This window comes from Python bivittatus, unplaced genomic scaffold (genome assembly GCF_059951505.1).
Source record: "Python bivittatus isolate LINGU-HERP-01145 unplaced genomic scaffold, Pbiv_v1 ctg000160_np1212, whole genome shotgun sequence".
Classification (NCBI taxonomy): domain Eukaryota; kingdom Metazoa; phylum Chordata; class Lepidosauria; order Squamata; family Pythonidae; genus Python; species Python bivittatus.
This window is the reverse complement of record NW_028277076.1, coordinates 11,204,272-11,226,426: the sequence shown is the minus strand read 5'-3', so window position 1 is coordinate 11,226,426 and position 22,155 is coordinate 11,204,272.

The window sequence follows — 22,155 nt, the reverse complement described above, 5'->3', positions numbered from 1 at the left end:
GCACCTCAGGCCTCGGTTCTCTCACCTCTCCTGTTTAACATATACATGAGGCCGCTGTGAGGTGATCCGTCGGTTTGGGGTGAGGTATCATCAATATCCTGATGATACCCAGCTTTATATCTCCATGCAGGCCCTCTGAGTGATGCCGTGGATGTCCCGTCCCAGTGCCTGAGGGCTGTGGGGGTCTGGGTGGGGCACAGTGGGCTTTGGCTCAACCTGAGCAAGACTGAGTGGCTCTGGACCTTCTAGAATCGAGGCTTCTCCACCTTTGGTTCTGGACGGGTAGCACTGCCCCAGACAGACCTGGCACGCAATCTGGGGGTCCTCCTGGGCTCACGGCTCCTGCTCAAAGGGCAGGTGGCAGCCGTGGCTAGGAGGGCCTTTGACCACCTCTGGGTGATGCGCCAGTTGCGTCCATTCCTGGATCAGGAGGCTCTGCTCACAGTCACCCACGCCCTCGTGACCTCTCACTTGGACTACTGCAATGGGGCTGCCCTTGAAGAGCATTCGGAAGCTTCAGCTGGTGCAGAATGCGGCTGCCTGGGTAGTAAATGGTGTCGGGTATGCGACGCGTGTAACACCACTCCTGCGTGAGCTGCATCAGTTGCCGGTGTGTTTCTGGGTGCAATTTGAGGGGCGGGTTGTCACCTTTAAGGCCCTGCATGGCTTGGGACCGGGTTAGCTGAGGGACCATCTTCCCCAATAGTTTCTACCCATCCGATTCGGTAGGGGAGGTCGGGCATGCTGCAGGTCCCATCAGCCACAGAACGTCGGCTGAGAAGGACCAGGAGATGTGCCTTCTCTGCCGGAGCCCCTGCCCTCTGGACAGCCTCCCTTCAGAGATTAGGATGGCACCGACCCTGTGGGCCTTTCGTAAGGCTTTAAAGACCTGGCTGTGTGCCCGGGCCTGGGGCCCCAGATGTGTTAAGGGCCCTGTCTCTTGGCTCTATCGATAATTATTATGATAATTTTCTCAGCTGCTGCATAGATTTATTTTTGTGTTGTGCTTAATTGTTTTTATTGTTTTAGAATTGTTCGCTTCCCAGAGTCACTTGGTTGAGATGGGCAGCTATGGAAATTAAGTAAGTAAGTAAATACAGTGGTACCTCGGGATACGAACTTAATCCGTTCCGTGACTCTGGGCGTATCCCGAGTTGGTCGTAACCTGATGGAAATTTCCCCATAGGGTTCAGTGTAAATCCGGTTAATCCGTTCCGCCCTCTGCCCAAATTTGGTCGCACCCTGAAGCAAATTTTCCCATAAGGTTCAATGTAATTACCGTTAATCTGTTCTGGCGTCCGCGGACCACATGTCAGGGGCGGGAAAACGGCCGGGCGCGGCGCGGCGGGAAAATGGCCGGGTGCCGCGCAGTGCAGCAGGAAAACGGCCGGGCGCTGTGCAGCGCGGCGGAAAAATGGCCGCGGACCACGTGTCAGGGCAGAAAAATGACCGTACCCCGAGGCGGAGTTCGCACATCAAGGTAAATTTTTGCGGCCGGAGCTGGTCGAAACCTGAAAAGTTCGTTAGTAGAGGCGTTCGTATCTCGAGGTACCACTGTAATTGTGGGCACCTTATCATTGAAGAGGGCTGGGCCAAGGTCCTCCTGGTAGTTCCCTCATAAACACCTTAGAGGATTCGGGAGGATCTTGATAACCTGACACAATGGGCAGAAACCAACAAGATTAATTTCCATAGGGCCAAATGCAAAATCCTACATTTGGGTAAGAAAAATCAAGGTATGAATATAGGCTTGTGGGGGAGCCATACTAGGTAAAACTACATGCGAAAACTATCTGAGTGTCGTGGTGGATCACAAGCCAAATATGAGCCAGCAGCATGATGGATCCTAGGCTGCATCAGTAGAAATACAGGGTTCAGATCAAGAGAAGTCATTGTTCTTCTCTGTTGGGCATTGGTTAGGCCTCACCCACAGTACTGGGCACCACAGTTTAGGAAAGACGTTGGTCCAGACGTTGGAAAGACGCATGTCCAGAGGACAGCAACCAAGATAATAAAGGGCCTGGAAGGCTTTAGATGTCTTTACTCTGGAGAAGAGAATCTCTGGGAAGATGACATTGCTCTCTTCAAGTATCTGAAGGGCTGCCTTGTAGAAGACAGGACAGGTTCAGAGTTGTTCCAGAAGACGAGAAGAAACCAGAGGATTAAATTACGGGGAGGGGGTGTTGCGGTTGGGTACCTGTGGATCAGGCTTCCTCAGGAGCTGCTTGGCTCTTCTTGGCGGGAGGTGTTTCAAGAGGGGCTGGATGGCCACCGGTTGAATTGCTGGGGCGGGGGACCAAGCAACTCCGGCTTCTCTTGCGCAGGGCCTCAGCCCCCCTCCCTCCCTCCCTCCCTCCATGCACCGTCAAGCAGGCCAGTTCATCCCCTGCTTCCCCTGAGGCTTGATGCTTTCCTTCTCCCCTCCCCTCCCCTCCCCTCCCCTCCAGAGCAGGCCTGTCATGGGCAACAACTTGCACTCAGGTGCTGGGAAGGAAGAAGTGCTGCAGGTGTGAAACAGCAGCTCTCCAGTCAGTCCCTACCGGAATCAAGAGGGGGGACTGTGAAGGGGGGAGGATGGGTAGCCGGATGGCCAGCAGGGGAAGGGAGGCTGGTGGGAGGGCGAGGCAGTGGATCAGCCAGGGCGCTGGTGCTCCTCTTGGGGTGGGGGGCTGGATTGGATGACCCCATCAGGACCCGCTCAGAAGAACAGTCACCTCCATGAGTTGGAGGAGGAGGAAGAGATTCACTCGCCTTGCTGGAAGCCAAGAGGTGAGGCAGAAGGTCTTTTCTGCTGCCCATTTTGCCCCAGAGTGTCTGGGCTTTAGCCAATAAATAGCCACACACCAGATCCAATGGCATTGTGTAGCTGAAGGAACTAGACTTCCACGTACCTTCCAGCTGCCTGGGAATGGTTGGAACCGTCAACGTTTGGGTGATTGCCCCTCTGCCCCCTTTTGTCCCCACATCTGAGGCAGGTCTTCCCAGTTGTCCCACCCCACTGTCACTAGAGGCTTCCCTGAGACAGGACTCCTCTAAAGGGGGTCTTTGGGTTGGAGAACTGCTGACCGGAAGGTGCCAGGAAGAGTGGCAAGGAGTGGAAGAAAGATGTACTAGTTTTCAAAATGGCTTCATTTTCAAAAAAATATTTAAGTGATAAAGCTCTAATCTCCAGGTCAACTCCTGGTGCTTCACAGACACCTCCGGGGGGGGGGGGGGGGGAGGGGAGCAGTATGGAAGAGGGTTGCAACTGCCCACTGGGATTTTAGTCTAAAGCCACGGCATAATCGACCACCAAGACCACAGCAGGCCTGGCCTTTTCTCTCCAGGTTGGCCAAAATGGCTCGGTGTTTCCCCCAGCTGTAACTCTCATCCAGGACACAATTCCCCCTATTTCCAAGCCATGCTTCTCCAGGCAATGGATGCAGAAACCGCAATTGAAACGATATTCTCGTATTCTGTTGGGGGCAGGGATTCATGAAGCCATTCCAACACAAAACAGGGATGGGTCCTCCCAGGGTCCACGAGGGGTTTCGTGCTTTCTAAGGACTTGTTGATGTGCCGAGCGCAGGGTGACGCAGATGGTCGAGGAGTTTTTGGACCAATTTACACAGCCCAGCAATACAGTGGTGAACACCGCCCTCCGTGTTCAGAGGTCTGTTTTGCTTTTCCTGGCACACGTGTTACCATTTCAATTTCAATAAAAGAATATGCAAAATATTTCCAGAGAAAATGATTAAGAAATATGTAAGCAGATACTCCTAAATGAACCAATTATTCTGGCCATTGGAAAAGAGACTGTACAAGTCATGCAAAATCAGTTATTACGTGGTGCTGGTGTGTTAAAATGCCATTTATTTTAAAAGACTTATATAGCTGCCATATTGTAACTACAACTCTGGTTGTGGTTACACAAAACAGTAAAAACAACAACATTCCCCCCCCCCCCAACATTCAGAATAAACTGATCCTACCTTTTTCTGAGGACTGATGGCAGTTCTGGGAAGGGACACCAGGAGTTTCCCAGGACTCTGAAGATTCCCAAGATTCAGTAAGGACTCGCTTTCTCAATACGTCCACAGAAAACATGACACTGAAAACATTGCAAAGGGGATCGAAAAACGCATCTCTGCTCCAGGGCCCACCCAGGGCATCAGTGCGCTGGGTCTCAGACGATGCCAGTGTAGTGCATGGCAAGCACCATGGAGCCCTGAAGCTCCCAGGGAGGAATTTAGGGGGCTGCTGCTGCAGTGGTTGAGAAAGCAGGCGAGGCTCCTCCTTTCAAGCCACCTGACTTCATAGTGAAGGTGGACCGTCCTTTTTAGGAAGGACGCCCCCAAAACTTCCAAGACCAAAGAATTTATTTTGTGTAGAAACAGGCAGCAGCTTGAGGGTTAAGTGGGTTTTGTGGATTTGAATGGCCCAGATACGCTATTAAATGCTACTGATTTATAAATTGTTACGTGGGAAGTCCAGAGGGTCAGATAACATCTTCAGAACGCAGGGCGGCAAAGTAGCCAGCGGGTTGCGGGGTAGACATCAGAGCCCATGCTGTGGGCTCTGTTTCTGCGGGCAGAAATACCTCGGGCCACAAACTTTGCTTCACTCTTTGGGATGAGGGACCTGATCCCCAGAGAGCATCCTGCTGTCCTGTGCTCTTGGGGTGCTTTATTCTGTTTCCCCACATCCGCGAGGGCTGCATTAGCCTGGTGTTTTTCAAACTTGGCCACGTTAAGATGTGTGGACCTCAACTCCCAGAGTTCCCCAGCCAGTCCACACATCTTAACATGGCCAAGTTTGAAAAAGTTGTCTGAACCCTGCAGTTGAGGGGCCAAAGCAGAGGGAGCCTCTGCTGGACACGCAGATGTTGCAGGCCGGGCCCTCGGGTGCCCCGAGCAAGTCCCGAGGCTTCTGCCGGCAGAGGACAGCTTCCCTGAACTGGGGCAGGGAGACTTGTTGTGGGTCATTGCATTGCTGCGCCGCCTTTCTCAGGAAGCTCCAAGTGCTGCCCGTGCGGCTTGCCCTATTCTTATCCCCTAACCCTGCCGTGAGGCCAGTTGGTCTCTGCAGCGAGTGGCCCCGGAGGTGGCTGTCCTTGGCCCAGGCCCACCACCCTCCCCTTCCCCTTCCAGCCCAGCCCATCAGTCCTCCCTGCCAAAGGTCTGGCATTTCAGTTCTCGAAGCACAGTGTGATCTTCCTAAAGTGGGGGTGGGCATGGAGAGCTGGCACCGCTTTCTTCAATCTGGGCTGGGAATGATTTGAGGCCAGGAAGATGGTCAGCATTCCCCCTCCCCCCCAAAAAAATGTCTTCTGGCCTAGGGCTGCATCTGTGAAAGGAAAGGCTGTGAAGGGCAGAAAGCCCACTGGAATCCTTAGCCATCTTTTTACTCATATGCATTTTCCCCAATTCCTCCTTAAACGACTGAGGAAAGTCATAAATTAAACCGTTCTCTGCCCTGAAAACCAAGAGCCAAACGGATATGGTATGCCTGCTGTCAGTTCCGGGACTCAGAAGAAAATTTGGCTTAGCCACCAATATTGTATTTAATTAGCTACAGCTTTACCGGATCAATCCACTGATTAAACTGACTGCCCTAAGGCACTGTTGCATAACAGTAAATATCGGTGTAACGTTTTTGCAGATCTCCCCAGGATGCCTCTAAGGGTGCTGCCGAGGGCAAACTGACTTGCAGTCAAGGGAGAGGTTTGAGTCACGGAAGCAGTGGGAGGGGGCCTTGGAGGCCATGCAGTCCAGCCCCTGCCCAGTGCAAGAATCCTCCTGCCACCTGAGACAGACCTGCTTCCGAGTCACTCTGCACATGCCCAGAGAATTCTGCTCTCTTCTTGCCCAGGAGGCAGAGGAGACAGTTGCAAGCCTTCAGCCTTTCATGCTGGACCGTTTCGCCAGGCTTCAGCTCTTGGATGCAAGGAGGCGAGCAAGGCTGGGGAGGGAATGTGCTGCGGGAGCAGCCTCATCTTTTTTAGCCCCCCTTCCACGGACCCTTAAGAGCATCCGAGGCTCCAAAGACAATTAAACTCAAGGGAAGCCATCAATCTCAATAAAGATCAGGCAAAGTTTTCTTCACTGCTTAAAGCAACAGATATAATTTCTGTGGTTATTGAGTCCAAGTTCCCACAGAGACAGTGGAGAAAAAGCCATTTACGGTATTCAGCCCCCACCCCCACCCCCAGCAGCTCTTCAGTCTTGCAGGCTGCTGGGAAGAGAAGCGCCCGCTTGCTGCCACCCACCACCTGCCCAGCAGCAGGCCCAGCCACAGCCAGAGGGAAGCTTGGCCTGGGCAATGCGTGGGGCCAGAGGGGCTGAGCGCGGGCGAGACCATAGTTGAGGAATACGCTCGAGGGGGCTCATTCCTCCTGAAGGGGAACTTGTTCTTCGCACACCACCACCTTAGCCTGTCTGAACATGCAAACAAGGCAGACCCTGCCTGCTCCTCCTCGGAGGCTTAGCTTTGGTTCAGCAGTTCAGCTCCTGCAGAGCTGACCTTGCCTGTTCTAACAGTCAGTGGGGAAGAAATGGCCAAAGATGAAATTCGTACTTTCGTAGTGTTTCAGTGATTTCTGAAAGGCATGAAATGTGGGTGGCTAAAATAAACATTTCCTTGAAAATATCTTTGTGTCGGGTGAGTAGGCCTACCTGGTTTTAAGCCAGCTGACACAAGTTGACTAAGGATCGGGAGCCCAGGGCTGCTGCTGATCCCTTTCTCAACTGGCCCTTTCGAGGCCACTGATGAGGGCTGCTGGCCCAGCCTGGCCCAGCCTGGTAACGGCTGCAGAAAGATCAGCGGCTCTTCAGGAGGAGAAGGTGGAAGCTCAGGAGCAGGAGTTGGCTGGTGTGGGAGCCAGAGGTTGGTGTGGGTTCAGGGGGTGCCAGGCGAGGCAATCAGTTGATCCTCTGCTTCCCCCTTTCTGCTGGAACCCCCCCATCACAGCACAGCAGCAGGGGGAAGGGGGCTTGATTCCAGACATTTGACATCATGGATGCCACACACCTTACTCTAGACAACGTTCCCTCTGGTCTGAGTGTCACCGTCACGGATGGAGCAGGCAATAGCTGGAGGAAGGGACAACGATGCCAGGCCCTGAACTCACTGGATTCCTACCCACCCAACATTGCAACTTAAACGACCTCCCAGGTTGCTGGCAGCTGAACTTGGAAGAGAAAAAGTGATGATTCTGGGGAGGTGGGGGTGTCACTGCTTCTAGGCCCAGGGTCCCCAGAAGCCCAAGAAACCCCAGGTGGGGGGTAGGCTCTTCTTTGGCACCCCATTCCACTTTCTGTCCTGTGGTGCCCAAGTGGACGCAAGCCCCTCGTCTTCATAGGCTGAGTCCCCTGAAGGACAGCCACCCCCCCCCCTTTGGGCTTTCTGGCCTCCTTAAACCTTGGCACAAGGGGGGAGTTGTACCGATTGCTTGGTTTCACTGGGCAGTTCAAAATTTCCCCATGATGGAGCGAAAGGAGCAGCCAGCTTTCCTGAAAATAAGTGGTGTTTTGGCAGAAAGAAGAGCTGGGGTCCGTCCGCCCCGTCAAAACTCTCCCTGGAGCCTCAGCTGGTGCGTATAAGAAATCCTTGGACTCTCTTCACTTCCAAATGGTTTGCAGCGTTAGCAGCTGGCATATTGGACTTTTAAAATCCAGCTCCTTAACTAAATTTAGATCCCAAAATTCAAATATGCAATTTTGTGACCTGAGCGTTGGCATCAATATCTGAGTTTTGGCAGACTTTGCCTGGAAATCAGCTCCACTCCCAGGTGGAGGGTTATGTCCCGTGTCTTCTGAAGGTGGCTGAACTGGCTGGATGGGGCAGCGCAGGGAGGGAGCCGGTGGAGGGCTTTGGGGCCCAGGAGGAGACCCTCAGAAGAAGGAGGCATCTGCTGTGCTCTTCAAAATGGATGAAGGCCGCCGCTGGGTGCAGATCCCCTTTAGAGTTGCGTTCACAAGACTTTTAACCAGCAGACACCCTTGCCCAGTGTGGTATTCTTCATTAGTGCTAATCATGGTCACAAGGTGGGTTTTTTTTTTTTTTTGGTGGCTTATCTTATTGGGTGGCCCAGGTGGGGTTGATAGTTTCACGGGCATCTGTGGAGGGGTTGAACTATCCATCGTGTCACGATCATACAAATTATGTGAATGATGCAAAGGACATAATTTGCATCATTTGTGCAATGATGTAACGATACATGTCACATCAGTGTGGCTTATACAGACATTGTGGTTACAAGTAGTCCTCACTTAACAACCATTCGTTTAGTGACCATTAGAAATTACAACGGTGCTGAACAAAGGATCTTACAACTGGTCCTCACATTTACAATCATCGTAGCACCCCTGCAGTCATGTGATTGCAATCCAGGCACTTGGCAGACAGCTTGCACTTATGATGGTTGCAGCATCCTAGGGTCACGTGATCACCATTTGTGACCTTCCCAGCCGGCTTCTGGCAAACAAAATCAATGGGGAACCACATGATTTGCTTAACAACCGCATGATTCACTTAATGACCATGGTGATTCACTTAGTGACTGCTGCAAAAAAGGTTGTAAAATTAGGCACAACTTGCTTAACAACCACCCTGCTTAACAATGAATTGTCTGGTCCCTATTGTGGTCATTAAGCGAAGACTACCTGTACTTCATGGCTTAATATATTGTGCAAACCCAGAAACAGCTTAATTCAAAACTATGTTGAGCTCATGTCATGCGCTATGCAGAGGAGAGGGAACTCAGAACATGCTTCAAGATGCCAAGCTGAGAGGGGAGATGATGAGTAACAGCTGAAACACAAAATCAGGGCCACCAGCTTGGACTCCCAGCTTCCCAATGACACAAGCTGTTTAAAATATGAAGATGTTTACAAAATTTACAGAATTCAACACTTCTATTCCAACCTCCTATTTCCAGCCTTCGAAGCCCAGCAAAGTGAAAGAGTCCCTAATTTTTTCTTCCCTGGGGCCAGGAGTCTTGGATGGAGGCTGTCATCAGCCACTAGAGCCAGATACCAACCAACTAGGCTAACCCTAAAGTTGGAGGGTCCCCCTGAGGCCATGCAGTCCCTCCCCTGCTCAGTGCAGGAATCCAGGGTCAAGCAGGGGGCTCTCTTAGGCCCCTCTCCAACTGGAGCTTCGGTGAGGAAGCCCTGCTCACCCATTCAGCCAGGCCCTCTTTTCCTGTAACTTAAGCCAAAGTTCTGCATTTGAGCTCCTTCTCTGGGACAATGGTTCAGTTATTTGCATTTGTCATTTATTTCCTAAGGGTCCACTGAATTAATGTAAACTCTTTGAGATTTTTTTAAATGGGTACATGAATTCTGAAGTAAAATAAATAAACTTCCCCAACCCCTTCAGCCCATCTTCAGCAGTTCCACTCCCTGTTCGTTCTCTTTCCCCTTCTCTGAACCTCTTCCAGTGTTCCCAAATCCTTCTTAAATCTGGTTCCCTAAACTGGACACAGGGCCTGTGGTTCCCTGAAATTGGTCGCAGGAGCATTCCCTAAATGCCAAGAGTCACCTTGTGTGGGATGGGCGGCCACATAAATTTGATTGATTGATTGATACATTTGGCCAAGTCAATAGGATTGTTTTTAGATCTTTGTGATTACAAAATTGAGGTTTAAGGCACAGCCCCAACTGGGATCCGGGGGTGGTTCATGTGTCTTAGCCCTTTCCCCACTTTCAGTCTGGGCATCTGCCAACCCAGGACTTGGGCAAACAGCCTGGCCCTTCTGCTCCGAGGCCAACCACCGAGGGAGCCTCTGGTGGGGTTGCAGCAGACGGAGAGGAATGATGCCTCTGCCACGCGTGGCTTGCTAGATCTGTGATGGCCCTCTCGTGGCAGATACGGAGGAGTGAACCAAACTGAAGTATGACCATTGTGGCATCCTGGGGGTGGGTGGGATAGATGGCTTTAGATCCCCTTCCAGTCGCAGAAGAAGCCCTTGGCCTTGAGCCTCCCTGGGCTGGAAGAGAAGCAGCAGAGGTCTGCCTGACTCCGTCCCTGCTGGATGAGTCATTCTCTCTGGATAAAACATCCAGGAGGAGTATCTTCCCTTCCCCACCTTAAGCTGAACTGAATCTGTGCAGGTGGGTCCTCCAGCAGAGAAGAAGATGCCGCCTCTGCCCGGGCCATTTTCCTCTGCTCCGAGGGGTGCAAGGGTCAAGGCCATCCTGTGCGCATTTGCCAGAGGAAAACCTCCCCATGGCAGGTAGAGAGGAAAGATTTCCAGGCACGTCCACCTACATGAGTGCTCTCCCTTCCTCTTCTTGCTCGGCCCGGGACTGACTCAACTGGTGGACCCCAAGGGTTCATCGAGGTCATTTACAGAATCCGAGCGAGCGCTGGACGGAGCCACCAGATCCTGATCAGGGCACAGGTCCAAATTAAGCATCCTTAACCCTTGAACAGATCCAGAGAAGGGAAGCCCACTCCCACCCAGGGAATTGGATCGACCACTCTGAACGTCAAAACATTTTCCCCTAAAAATCTGCCTTCCCATAATTTCCGTTATTCCATGTCCTGCATGCTGGAAAGAGAGGGACCTTCACGTGACATCCTTTCAAGTTCGTGAGGAGGGCCTTTGTATCCCACACACACTCCTAGTCTCTCAGGCCTTAGTTTCTGGATTATCCTCACGCTAATGGGGGACGGTGCCTGCCCTCCCCCAGAGCAGGCGAGGATCAGTCCATGAGGAATGGGGCCCACTTAGTGACCAAATCTCTTTTCTGTAGCCTTGGAGCCCCCTGAGCAGCCCCAAGTCAATGGGAAAGTGCTGAAGAATATAAAATTCTCCCCCCCCCACCGTGAAATATTATCTCCCTCACTTTGTTAATGTTCCAGAAACAACTTAAATCAGTTTTATTCCAATGAACTTTGGTCTCAGGCAGTGGACTGTGGGTGCCTGACTTGGATTTATCCCTTGTTTCGGTTATATTTTTCCCACTCTTTTTCTCTTTCCCTTTTATCTTGGTAGGTATTTACAGTCCAGAACCCTTCAGGATCACTGTGGGTTACAAGCACAATTAAAGAAATAAACCGTCCTTCCTTCCTTTTTGCAAAATATCCAGCAAAATAAATGTTTTACGCTTCTGATCAATTGACCATGCCTGCTTCGTTTAAAAAACAAGCACATGAAGGGTGGGAAAACCTGTCTCCCCTGCTGGCCAGGGGAAGGGAGGGGAAACGTGGCCTTAGAGGGACCCTGGCCGTTGATACTGGCCCCCCTCCTCCCTGGACTTACCTGCCCCCGACACCACGATGAGAGGACAACGCCAATGTGCTGTTCAGCTGTGAGAGGTGCTTTCCCTCGGTCGGTTTCAGAGAAGAGAAATCACACAGACCAGTCAGCGAGTGAGAACGAAGCAGCAGGGAGACACTTCTGATGGACCACGTGTGAAATGGTGGTCCAACCCTGATGTTTTTAGCCCAGATGAACTGCCAAGCCCCACCTGCAGAGGAAATTTTTGACAAGTCTCTGCTTGCCCAGATCTGCTGCCTCCTTTACTGTCACCGTGCCCTGCCCTGCCCAGTTCGAAGGCAACCTCTGCTTGCCAAGGGGGCGTGCTAAGAAGCAAGCAATGCCCGGAGGTGGCAGTGCGGCAACAGATGCTGAGGCTGGGAAGGCCTGGCTGTTCTCAAGCCACACCAAAGACCGGAAAGAGGACCAGAATGCCCTGGTCCCCCCGGACGGGTTCACAAGCCCCTGCCAGCCACTTGACTTCATCCCTTCCTCCCCCAAAGCTATCTTTTCTCTCATCCACAGCACCACCATGTTCCCAGGGCTTGTGGGAAATTCCCTTCTGTGTCTGTGATACTCAGGCTCGTGCCCAGCATCTTTGCCCGGTGAAGCAACAGGCTGCCATGATCCGTAATTTACAGCAGCTCATGCTGGCGCTGAACACTGGCTGCAGCTGAGCCTCGCAGCCAGCATGTTTTCCAACCCTCCTCCTTTGGCAAGGTGCGTCGGATGGGAGTGGGGCAGTGGCGTGGGAGAATTTCATGGCCTCTGGCATCGTCCCAAGTTGCAAACAACCGTCCTCAAGGGCTGAAGACACCAGGCGCACAGGCAAAATGAAAGCCGCAAGTGTTTCATCATTAAATGGATCTCCATCTGGAGTTTGCTACTCAGGATGGGGGGCAGAGAAGTTGGGGTCCAAGACATGGGGGTCCACTAGAAGACATAATGATATCACACTCATTTTTTGTGCACCTATGTTGTGATCTGTCACTTCCTCTCTTGTGGACACTCCCTATCCCAGCGGGATAGTGCTTCTGGGGTGAGGCTGAGCCGGCCCAACTCAGAACGCACCCAACAACCCGAGCTGGCTTCCCCTCCAGGGAGGTGTGGTTTGCTGGTGCCTCATCCCACCTGTGAGCAGGGAGCAAAGCCAGAGGGATGCCTGGCCTTGGATGGGCTGCCATGTCAGATGCACATCAACATGCCCCCCAACATGCCCCCCAAGCCTCCAGCTTGGCTCCTTCTCCGTTCTTGCCTTATCTGGCCAGCCAATGCAGGAAGAGGTGAGTATCTCAGCCTGCCCGCCCAGGTGTCCCACAGAGGCGGGGCCTCCCCCTTTCCTGTTCTCCAGCCAACAGCAGTTTCTGTGGCTCACAAGAGACATCAAGAATTGTAGCTCAAGGTATGGGAGAGCACTGGGTTGGAGGTGGCTGCAAGTCCATGGCTTGCCATCCTCCCTTTGCTCTCTTCTGATGCAGTCCTATACCTGCCTACTTAGAAGTAAGTCCATTCAACTCAATGGGACTTACTTCCTGGTGAGTGTCCACATCAGGAGGACCAGATGTCCAGAGGTCCCTAAAATGGTGACTTTCATCAAATTGTAACTTTTAATGTAACAAAAGTGGGGAGCTATTAAATGCATGCTTAATAATCATTTTAATAACCATGTTTACCATGCTAAATTAAAATGTTTTTGACTCTTAGCACTGCCTGCACTAGTCCCTGTAGTTTTCTTGGCAAGGTTTTCAGAAGTGGCTTGCCACTGCCTCCTTCCTAGGGCTGAGGAGAGGGACTGGCCCAAGGCAGGACTAGAATTCGGTCTCCCAGTTTCTAGCCTGAGGCCTTGGCCACTACACCACATGACATTAAATTACTTTTCTTTCTTCATCCCGGATCCAGCCTCCCATCCTTGGCCGCTCCCCAGCCTACAGGGGTGCAGCTGTAATTCATCCTCCTCTAATTACTCTTCCCTGAAGTAAGGAGGATTACTTACTTCTTGTTACTACTTTTAAAGATTTAATTATGAAATGGCACAACTTGTAATAAAAAGAAAGTTTAAAAATGAAGAGGAAATACAGAGTTATAGGCTTCCTGGTTCCAGAAACAAAGTTATGGAATTAAGATACAGTTCAGATGTTTCTTATTAGTGATGCTGCTGCCACGAGGAACTGAAAGTTAGCAAAAAGCGAAGCACAAGGCTTGAAAGGTCTTCCTAAAGGCCAGGGTGATTTTGCAGGAGGGCCTCACTGAGCCAGCCAGCGAGCTCCGCATGTCTTGTCAGGGGGCACCCCTGGCTGGCCTCAGATCCTCCCAACAGTCCTGGAACTGGGGCCGGAAGGGGCCCTTGAGGCCAGGAGTCCCACCCCCTGCTCAGGCAGGGATTGACCCTAAAGCCCCCCTTAAACAGCTGGTGGTCCAGTTTCTGCTTTCACGTGCCCAGCACAGGGGGACCCACCCACTGCCCAACAAATGGCTCCAGGAAGCTTTTTCTGGCATTCAACTGGAATCTGTCTTTCAGTCACTTTTCCAAAAGTGGCCATTTTCTCTCTTGCGTGGCTCAGTATTTGAGGAGGGCTTCCTATCCGCCCCCCCCCCCGGCACAGTTGCCTTTCTCAAGGTTAATCATACCCAGGTCCGTCTGCTTCTCTCCAGCGGAGCTTTGTATCTCTGCATAATGACGCGTGGGCTTTGGGCAGCAGGTGCAACTTCTCCCCGCCGTCCTGCCTCCTCACTGCTTGCACAACGGGCAGCATCTGGCCACCGGCAGGAGGTTAACGGCACTCCAGCATAACGTCCCATCGGGGAATCTCGATCCGATTGCAGGCCCTGACGGGGGCATCAAAGGAATGGAGGAAGACGTGTTTGGCCAGTTCTCCCTTTAAACTCTCTTTAACTCACAGATGCTCTCCACTGGCTTTGCGATTTGATTTCATGTCAGTTGCCTCTTTAAGCCACTGTCCAACTGCTCTTCTGTTAGGAAGCTGCTCCCAGCGTTCAGCCTTCCTGTGCTTAAACCATGGTTCTGGAGTGAGAGAGAAGCGGCCTTAATCTTCTTTTCTTCCTTCAGGTCCTTCAGGAGGGCTATTGCTTCCCCCTGAGCCATCAACTTATGCAGCTCCTTCAAACTCTCTGTTTCTCGTCCCTCCCATCATCCTCGCAGCCCTCTTTAAATCTGGTCCAATTTCTCTGAGTTCCTTAAATGTGGACAAAAGACTCAAGCAGCCAACTGGAATGACGTAGAGCAGGTACTTTTCATGAGCTGGAAATGATACGTCTGTGGACGCACTAAAACTGCAGTTGCCTTTCTGGTAGCCTGACTCATGTTAGTGTGCAAGCACAGTGGCTATTCTGCCAAGTCTTTTGCACATGAGCTATTTCCTACCCAGGCCACTCCCCCTCTACTGGTGCATTTAGATTTAATGTTTTTTTTTAGATTTTTTATCCCACCTTTATTATTATTTATAAATAACTCAAGGCAGTGAACATACACCTAATACTCCTTCCTCCTCCTATTTTCCCCACAACAACCAACCTGTGAGATGGGTTGGGCCGAGAGAGAGGGACTGGCCCACAGTCACCCAGCTGGCTTTCATGCCTCAGGCGGGAGACTCACAGCCTCCTGCTTTCTAGTCTGATGCCTTCACCGCTAGGCCAAACCGGCCTTTTTTTCGGGGGTGGTGGTGTGGTGATGTCTAAGGGAAGAACGTCGCCTTTGGCTTCCGTAAAATGCCATTCTGTAATTCCCCTTACGGTTACGTTCAGCTTTACTTCCGTCGGCGTCTCTGCGAAGCCTTCCCTGCGCCCGGCATCCAAGCCATTCGCTGGGGAGCCGAGCGCCAGGACCAGCCGGCGGCCGCCCATCCCCTCCCTTCGGCAGTTCGGGGAGTGGCTCCGGCTCCGCTTCGCGGTGATGGCAAGCGGCCCGCACGCCGTCGCCGTCGCCACCGGGCTCGAGGGCACCACGGTCCCCGGGGGACGGAGACGGTTCTCTTCTCTCCTTCCGCTGGGCGACCCCACCTTCTCCTGCTGCACTGCCGGGGACTGAAGGGGGCACCTGCCCGGCTGGGTCCAGAACGACTCGACGAGACGTCCCCGGCCTCCCGCGAGCTGCCTCCCCCCCGGAAACCGCCCGAGCCTCCCCTCGGCGACTCCGCGAGGGCTGGTCTCCGTGTGTTCCGCTCCTCGCGCCAGGTTCTTCGCGCGTCCAGCCGCGATCCGACCCTTCCAGCCGTTCGTGTCCCGCTACGCGGCGTGCAAGCGAGAGGAAGGGGCGTCTTGGCAGCAGCCCCGCTGCATCAGGGCTTCGGGACAGCCAGCGCGCGGGGCTCCCTTGGGCTTCGGCCGCGAAGCGTTTCGGCGGGCGCTGACCTTAAGGGCAAGCGGGCGGGAGGGGGAGAAGGGGGCGGCAGAGCCCGCTGGATGGCTGGGGAGAGGAGGGGCAGGAGGCGCCGGGTCGAGGGTCGGGAGCGGGGTCAAGCTCCGGCCGCAGCTCCTTCCGTGGACGGGGAGTCGGCCGTGGACGAGAGCGAGGTTGCCCTGAAACGCGCCCCCTGCTCCGGCCCGGCTCCGGCCTCCCCTGTGGATTCCCTCCGAGTCCAGGCGGAGTTCCCGGCCCGCAACCCGGCTTCGAAGGAGCGGGAAGCGTTTTGGGCCGTCGCTCCGCCGCCAGAACACGGGGCGGCTCACGTTTGGGACACTAAAAAAGAGCAGTCGAGAAAACAGCCAATTCCGTATTAACAAGAACAGAGTCTGACTCACCAAACATGCAGCTACCTGCCTTGTGAACCGCAGAAATCCTGTCTGAGAAACAGCATGTCTGAGCAGCCAGGCAGGAAGGTCAACCGTCTTCCAGGCACCCCGAGATCTTTCCTGCCTCGGAAAGTGGGGAGGGATTCCGGCCCTATGAGTGTGATTCCCTTGGCCAGTTATCAACAGGGGCAGCCCCTTTGCTAGCTTTCCCTCCAGGAAGCCGGGCAGATGCCTTCAAGAGAGAAGACGTCTCCGTCTGCAGGGCGCCTTCCCCAGAGAAGCTCACCGCACAGCCCCTTCCCACCTTCTCAGCACCGCTTGAAGAATGATGATTCTCTTCCCCATTTTAAGGGCCATTGCTGTGTTTTAGAACAGTGCTTTTCAACCTTGGCCACTTCAAGATGTGTGGACTTCAACTTCCAGAATTCCCCAGCCATGGTTGCCAAAGTCGAAAAACACTGTTTTAGAACTATTGTTCTGCTGCCATTTCATGATCATGGTTTATACTCCAGTTGTTACCATTTTTATTGCAGTTTATGATTTAGTTTAACCAATATATCTACCTTGATCACTGTTGATTACCACTAAGACGTAAATAACAGAGGTACAGAAGTATTCAAACGGAATAAATTAATAGGACAATTCATTAAATAGGACAGCATTTAAATACATTCAATTTTATTTAGAATCAAAGAATAGCACAATAAAAAAAACACATTCATTCAGACAAGGAAAAAAGTGGTTTAGAAGACAAATAGGAAATACTAAAGAATAGTATGAGGTTGGATTTTTCAGTTCTTTTCTTTATTTATATGATTTATATAGCTGCCCATCTCACACATGACTCTGGACGGCTTACAAGATTAAAACAGACAAGCCCACCAAACATAAATGGTGACTCGCCATCGATGGGAACGGAGCTCATTTACCCACCTGATGGATATGCCTCGGGAAACAGCCTGGTCTTCAGCACCTTGGGAAAGGCTGACAGGGTTGGGGCCATCCAAATCTCTGGGGGGGGGGTGTGTCCCACCGAGGTGGTGCCACCGAGAAGGCACCGCTCCAGGGTCCCACAAGATGACATGGTTTCATAGAAGGCATCCAGAGCTTGCCCTCTGCTAGATCAGGTGAGGTGGGCAGAGACAGTGGGAGAAAGGCAGCCCCTATGCCAATTTTCTTGTACATAAACTGCAACTGAGCAAAACTTTCAGGCTGCCTCTGATACACCTGGAAACAGATTGTGCTGGAATAAATTCACATACAGTAAACCCTCCAGTAACAGCCCTTGATTTATTGGACCTCAGACTTAATGGACGTGATCGGCTGGGCAGGGGCATTTTGTGCTAGGACATGAAAAGGCAGTGAGGGCTGATGGGGAACAGGGTGGCTAGTGGGATATGCCCTGCTGGAAGGGACAGAGGGACACCGCTGCCTCCCCCCATTAACCCTCAGTTTAACAGACTTTCAGCTTTCACGGGCATCCGCTCTCCCACAGTCTGTTAAATTGGGGGTTCACTTGATTCAGTTCTGGGCATGTCCAAGATGGGTATTAGCATTTATCTAATTCTCTCTAAACTTGCTGTTTTTTCCTTATTTTCTTGACTTTCAAACTGAATTTAGCTCAGACTTTTTCTGCTGACAAATTCTTTATGTAACACACTAAATTTGGCTACCGTTTTGGCTGGGGAGAGGAAACTATACATAAAATTCATTGGTGGAACCTAACTTTTTAATAGGAGATTCTACAATGAACTTACAAGAAACTCTATGAAAAGAAACTCTCGCTTGAGTTGAGCTTCTCCTGGGGATCTCATGGATGCACCTGTTCAGTTTGGGCGGCAATAGTTTGCCCTTGGATTTTTCCAGAGTGTTTTTCAACTTCCCAGTGTGGCACTTGGGATTTTCAAGTCCTCCATTAGGTTCAGTCCTGCTTAGTTTTCAAGGTCAGCCAACCTCAAACTTCCCCCAGACTGGGTCTATGTATAACATTCAGTAAACCTACTGGTGAATTGGAGCTGAGAGTTAGGTCTGGATTCTGGAACTCAGCCTCATGCAATGAAGAGAAGTAACACTGTAAGGGTGAAGAAATCTTGAAGCGTGCACAGAGCACAATTTGATTGCCTCCCTCTGCAGCATTGTGTAGATTTTTGGTGGAGCTTTTGGAATTTTTAAGAAAACAAACATATCCCCTTTTGATTCTGTACTTTTTTTCATGGCTGACCCCTTCTCGCTGCCATTTTGGGCACCTCTGACCAAGAGTGTAAGTGGGCTTCAGCCTTTACTACAGTGGTTCTTAAATCTCAGACCTGACTCGAATGCCTCCTAGAATTTTTTTTTTACACATTAATGAGTAAGTAATGTTTGCAGTTTGTATAGACCTTGCCTATATCTAGAAAAAACATTTGTTTTAAAAATGTGAAATCAAGTGTGCTGAAATGCAGGTGGAACTTCTTCCTCCTCCAAGACCTGCTTTGGGAGCTGGTCAGACTGCTCCTTCAGGACCACCTGGCCTGGCTGCTCCGTGGCTTCCGACCTCAGCTTCCTCTGGAGGAAGACCCAGTTCAGCCCTCCTGCGGCTGTGCCCTATTACTTCTGCTCCCGAGGGGGCCAATCTTGCTGGGCCCTTTCTCCATCTGGCAGCATCCAGGAGGCATACAGCCCCCCCCAAGGAAATGTGCAATGGGGCACATGCAGGCAACTGGCCAGCTCCAGACAGGAACAGATTCCTAGTTTAAGCTGTTTTCCAGGCTCTGGCTGCATCAGTGTGCTTGCCAGCGCCCGCCCTCCTCTCTCTATGGGTGGGAGGGACGCCTTCGCAAAGCCAACCTCCCTGGCTCTTCCTGCGATGGCAGTGGCAGCCAATGTGCCCGACAGCAGAGCGGCCTTGCTGACTGGGTGTTCTCCATCAAAGCAGCCCTCTATTGGAAGCGCAGCTCTGCTCTTTGAGGAGGAAATGGTGAGGAATGGAAGGCTGTCCTTCTAAGAGCTTCGTGCCAGGATAGAGGCGAGGTTGAGCTGCATTCCCGACCTCGGTGCAGAAGGGCAGGCGGGGCCCATCCGCAACTTTCCTAGTCCTGCGCAATCCATGGTCCCTGCAGGAGTTGTGGAACCCCCTCCCCCACTGATCCAGAGCCCTCAAGTCCCTTGCCAAGGATGGGCATCCCAGCCTCTGCCTGACCCCCGTCCCCAGGCCTCCAGAGGGTTTCGGAGCACAACTGTGGCACCCTCAGGGTGGGGTGTGTGTGCCAGTCTTAGACACCTGCCCAACAGGCTCGCCTTCAGTCCAAGCACAGAAACCTGGTTCTGCCTGCAGGATGGACTCGGGACTTGCAACAGGCCCTTTTTTGTATGGCTTGGCATGTTGTAGAAACCTAGAAAATGTATTAATTCAGTAACCAAGTTAAGTGTGTGGCATGGATTCAACCATTACAGTTTTTGAACCCACCATCACAATGTCTCTGAGGATTCTCTGAATGGGAAGGTGGGGTATAAATTAAGGCTACCACATCTGGGCAAATGATGAACATCCGAATAGGGATTTTTTCAACTTCATGCAACAATTCTTGCTGATCCCTCCATTGCATCAGAAACCCCAAGAGCAGCCGTGGGGCTGGGGACAAAGAGTGCTGTTCCCTTGCCAGCGCCTGGTGCTGCAACCTTTTGGTTAAAGTTTAACTCCCCTCCGCAGCTGCCATGAACTTTGCCTGACATCCGGAGGCAGAAGGGGGTGCCGAGTCATCCAATGGATCCCTGCAAAGAGATCCTTGTAGGCAGACGGGTGCAACTGCCTGCTTACTTCGGGGTCGCTAAGCCAGCATTTGCAGGCTTCAAAAGCTGGGCCTCCTCCCCACTCAGTTCAGGTTGAGACCAAAATCTCCATGGGGTGACCCTTCCAAAATTTACAGCTGGCAATGTGCAAAGGGCAAGGGCCATTTGTTCCAGCTCCGTACGTGTCAGTGTCCTGGGCAGGCTTCCTCTGCTTCAAGTGGGGCCTCACTCAGAGGGGCAGCGGGCAGCAGCCTTCCCACTCATGCAGGGTTGCAACACTGCAGCAGCACTCGTCTCATCCCCACAAGGCCAGGGCTGTGACTCAAGCCAAAGGGAATCAGGAAGCTCCCTTGCAGCTCGCAGGCCGGCTTCATGCTTTGAAATTCTCCTTTAGCACAGCGGCTGTGGTGTTCTGGTGGACTTATTTTCTACACAGAACATGGGAACTTAAGTTCCCATCTGCTTTATTTAAGGGTACTTATGAGGAAAAAAGAATCAGTTGGTGAGTAGGCAGTCTATTGAATTAATAGAATAAAAAGACGGCTTTGAGGAACAGCATCTGGGGTGGTGGGACTGCCGGAAGCAGTGGGAGGGGCCTTCTGGAAAACCACTCTCTGGGCAGGGGTGTGCGTCTGAATGGGGGCCTTCTTGGCACACTCTTTGCCTCCAGTCTCCCACGTGGAGATGAGACTGCCTAGATAGGACTCTTGCGGGAGACCCAGAGAAGTGGCCAAGGAAATCCACCTGTCTTTTCCCCTGCCTGTTCCTGATGGTTTGATGAGACACAGACTGACTTTCAAAATCCCTTCCAAGGAAGAGAATTTAGGGCGAGACAACGTCCTTCCATTTGCAAGATGGTCACCTTTCGCTGCACAGCTATTGGCTTGCGGCCTCTTGCCTTCCCGCCTGCCCTCCAATCCCAGGAAGACCCCAGAAGGGAACGCTGTGTCCCAGGGATCCCTAACCCTTGGGAAATTGTCCCCCTGCCCAGTTCTTGGCCCACAAATTTGGTGGGGAATCCGTAAGGGCTGTCTGGGTCCAGTGCAATGCAGAGCCCCCGCAGGGATGGCCATTCCAGTCACTTTGCAATGTGAAGGGAAATGAACGCTGCCCTGCCCGGTCCGGCCGAAGAGCCCCCAGGAGGAACAGAGGACAGAAGGGGCATCGAAGGACACTTTGGGGGAGTTGCTGCTTACTATACTTGGCTGGTTGAGTTTCTTCATTTTCATTCTTTTATGGTCTCGGTTGGGTTTGTTTCATCTGTATAACTGGTGGCCCAGAAAGGGCACGTGACTTCACAAAGCCTCCTCCCTCATGGCTGCAAAGGAAGGGCCGCGTTTCACTGGTGTAGGGCAGGCCTCGGGTTTTATTTACAGGGGACAAATAGGTTATTTTCTCTTTCCAAAGTCTGCTTGCGGTTAATACCTGAGTGACCCAGGCTTTAATCAAGTTCCGTTTTAGAACAGTGAGCATGGCTCGTTGTCGTGGAGCCTCTGGCGGGCATCAGATGGTCCCCAACACCCTCCGCCTTCCAGGGTCATTCTTAGAGGTACAGTGATTATCCTTTGGGAAGCCAAACAGCATTTGTCACCCTCGCACTCAAATGGATTCTGGCTGCATTCACACAACAGGCCTAACCTGATTATTCTGTTTTCTGGGTTCATGCAACACCCCGGACCAAAGGGCTGTGTTGGACCAATGCTAACTTAACGTGCCTAAACTCATCCTGGCTGACTCGCAGCACAGTCTTCTCCGAAGGCAGTTCTTGGTCTGGAGGGTCTCCCCACAGCAAGTCCTTTCCTGTCTCCTGGGGAAACCCCAGATCCTGGGAGGCCAAGGGGCTGTGACACAGAAGAGGTCCTGCTTCACTGGACCGGCCACCTTGAGGTCTGGTGGGTCTGAGGTTCGAGGGGTCCTTCTGAGTGGGAGAAGCCCTCCAACCGCCTGACCCTTGACCCATCCCCCTCCGTGGCTCCGTGGCCTTCCTGCTCCGCAGCCCCTCCCTCTGGGGACCCTGCTCCAGTGTGGGGTGAAGCAGCAGATCCGGTTCAGGAATCCCAAGTTGAAGGCCTGCTGGACAGAGGGCTCCAGGGGGCCTGTGGGCCAGCCCAACCCACAGCCTCACGGGGGGGGGGCAGAATTGAGCCCCCACCCGCCCGCAAGAAGCTGCTAACGCAAGGCTTTCGGGGCAAGGGCGCACAGAAAGGAGGACGAGGGCGGGAGAGCGTGCAGACCCTCCGGGGTGGGCTGAGACCCGGGACCGTCCCGCGCAAGCCTGGAGCGGGGCGGAGCAGCGGCTGCCTGCTTTAGTCCCGGGAAGCTGACGCCGCCGCCGCCGCCGCCGCTCCTCGGCCCTCGAGCCCGGGAGGCAAAGCGGGGGACTGGGCGGGGGG